This window comes from Liolophura sinensis, chromosome 4 (genome assembly GCF_032854445.1).
Source record: "Liolophura sinensis isolate JHLJ2023 chromosome 4, CUHK_Ljap_v2, whole genome shotgun sequence".
NCBI classification, from domain to species: Eukaryota; Metazoa; Mollusca; class Polyplacophora; order Chitonida; family Chitonidae; genus Liolophura; species Liolophura sinensis.
The window spans coordinates 22,010,680-22,013,799 of NC_088298.1; positions in this window are offsets into that span (position 1 = coordinate 22,010,680).

Sequence of the window (3,120 nt, forward strand, 5' to 3'; positions counted from 1 at the left end):
CGCCTGGGACAATTCTGTCAAGCCGACGAGCGATGTCACTCGGCGACAACGGTGGTGAAGGTGGTTGTGACGGCGGCGGCGGCGGCGGCGGGGACAAATGCTTTCCAGTCCAACGGAGGAACGTCTTGTTCAATTGCCCATGCAGATATTGAAGGGTCGACTAGTCTTGGAGGATCAATGTACAGGAGAACTCCGAACACGGCTGCCACGGTGACTTTATTCTCACGCAAGCCTTGTACCCACTGATTTATCCCTTTAGGTAGGTCAATATGGAGTGGCAGTCACCCCTGTCATCCTCGGGGTTAAATACGTTGGACGCCCGTGGTCGGCACCCAAGAATTAAAACTGGATGGATTGCCGACCCATCTTCACTTCACACAGCAGTATAGTTTTCCTCCACGACGTTCCCTTTCTAAGATCTTCTCCACTTGATACAATTTATCTGCCGCGCGCGTGACCGGCTGCAGTTCGATCTCGTAAAAAGTCCCGAGCAACCGTTCCCCGTTCAAGTCCTCGAGTGTGTACACGACAGGCTGACGAGGGTGGGTGCGAACGATGCGGAACATTTTCGTGCTCCAATTCTGGAGTACTATTTTTCGAATTTCCCTTTCACTTTACTTATACGCACGAGATCGCCGGTGTGATAGCATTACACTGATCGTTTGGACATGGATGGACCGTACCAAGCTTGACGCACTTCTTTCTCGTTCTGAGTGGTGACTTCGATGGGAGCCCGCCTTATATACTGCGGTGATACGCTCGATTGTAGCCGCGGACCAGCGCCGGCAAGGCGTTCCGGTACCGCCGAGTGTTGTGAGCAGTGAAATATTTGCACATGCATCATTTCAAAGTACGGTTAAACCGTTCTACCATGGACGCTTTGGTCTCGTTAAACGCGTGAAAGAGAAACACCCCGTTGTCCTTTAAAAATGCCTGGAACGCTCTGTTCAGAAACTCTTCGCCCTCGTCCGTTTGCAGGTATACAACAATCGACTTCCCGTCTTAAAAATGCGTTGAAAGGCCTCGATTAGACGAGCACCGGTTTTGATGCGCAGTGAAACCACCCAAGCGTGTGTGGAGAGGAAATATTCACAGAAAAAGTTTCAGCTATTATAAAACCATATAAATGCATTTCGTCTGAACGTATTCTTACATAATGTTAAGTGAAAATGCAGTAAGGTGATTTTAAGTATATGCACGAGAAAAATTACCAATAAGTTAGGAAGGTCTTATGTGTTATTATTGGACTGTGGGTGAACGAATGCTGAAGAAGAAACAAAAAATTCTTTTAGAATTTAAAATCAAAAGGAAAAATATTATTAAACTTATACCTTTGCACTGACCATTAACTAAGAGGACGACGACCACAAGTGCTACACTTTTCAAAGTTTCTCCGCAATCCGGCATTTTCCAGGTGATTTCCCTCTTTGTCTTTACAATAGTCTCAGAGTTTAATCTCGTCTCAGTGTGTAATCTCGTCTCAGTGTGTAATCTCGTCTCAGTGTTTAATCTCGTTACACTGTTTAATTTGATCACAGTTGTCTTCCTAGCAATCTCCAGGTGGTATGAATTCCGGGCAATTCGCACCCGGCTAGATGTATAGGCCTACAGTCAGTTTAGCTATTATTTTTATATTTCCCATATCAATAGGTGTAATTACGTTTAGTATTAGAAAATTTGTCTTTAACAGCATATTTACTGAAGTAGCATGTCAAGTATTACGTTATTTTTACTTTGCACAGGACTGGTCGACACCTTTGTACTATGGAGCCCTGAAACAGTGTGGATGTTGTTCGTGTGCTGTTAAAGGGTGCTGATGTTAATGTACAGAATCAGGTATAGGTGATGTATAGATATGAGGCCGCAATACTTAAAAACTAAGGAATACTTTTACTCGGTATAGTTTAAGGGAATATATTGGTTTTGTGGCCTTTTATGTCAATAAGGCGAGTTAGGCCATGCCAGACTTCAAAGGGGTCATTAGCATAAGCTCAACTTTGCGATATGAACAGTCTAATCAGCTCTCTACCTGTGACGTTATGTGAGCTATACCACGCTCTGTAGGAGAGTTCGGCTGTGTTCAGCCTGCAACTGCAAATTAAACGCAGTTGAACTACCTGATACAACACAAAAAATAGCACACAATCGAATTATTTTTACATTCCCCTTAAGGATACGTGCATTTACGTTCATTATTAGTGAATGCGTCATTAATAGCATATTACTGAAGTAACACTTCAAGTATTACATTATATTTATTTTGAACAGAACGCGTGGTCCCCTTTGCTCAGGAAAACAGTGTGGTTGTTGTTCGTGTGCTACTGTCAGTGCACAGAAAAGGTACGTGATATACTAAAATAAGGCCGGCCACATGACGGTAGATGGCTATGTAGTTTGCTCATGTGACAGTTGATTTGAGCCTTGTATTTCAAGACCTGTGCTATGCGCCAAATCCACTGGCTGCAGCTAAATAAATTTGCTCTACATAGGATATAATAAGTGTGAATATTAGAAAAATTCCATCTTTAGAAAGACGACGCATATTTTATAACCTCTTTTTGTAGTCTGAAGATGTAACTAACATACGTTTATTTTCGATTGACGACAATAACGCCAGAGTGTAGGAGCGCACCAGACACATAGGTATAGTGATTTCAAAAGGCGAACTGGAAAATCAGTGCATTGAGAAGTGAAATGAACAAGTTCTACCCAATTTCTACCACACACAAGCACCGCCTTATTCTCCCATGTCCTTATTTTTTATTCAAATTTTATAAATAAAACCACTTCAATTGTTAAGTTCTACATTACTCTTACAATATACAATAAGGATGGACAACTTTTCACTTTTATCGTGTGACAAGAATGCGTTATGGCACGGTAGGCCTACACAACATTAGAACTCGTCGAATTACACACTGGTATAATTTATTGTATTTTTAAAACAAACAATAAAAAACACAACACATGCAGAAAGGGGAACTGAGTCCTATTAAATTCTGTTTGTCTTTAAAGCCAGAATAATAAACGATCGGTTTCATGTTATCAGCTCAGATGCCATGTATCCAACACTAGACGGCCACAAAGAAGTGATCAAATGTGCACACTTTATCTCGTTAA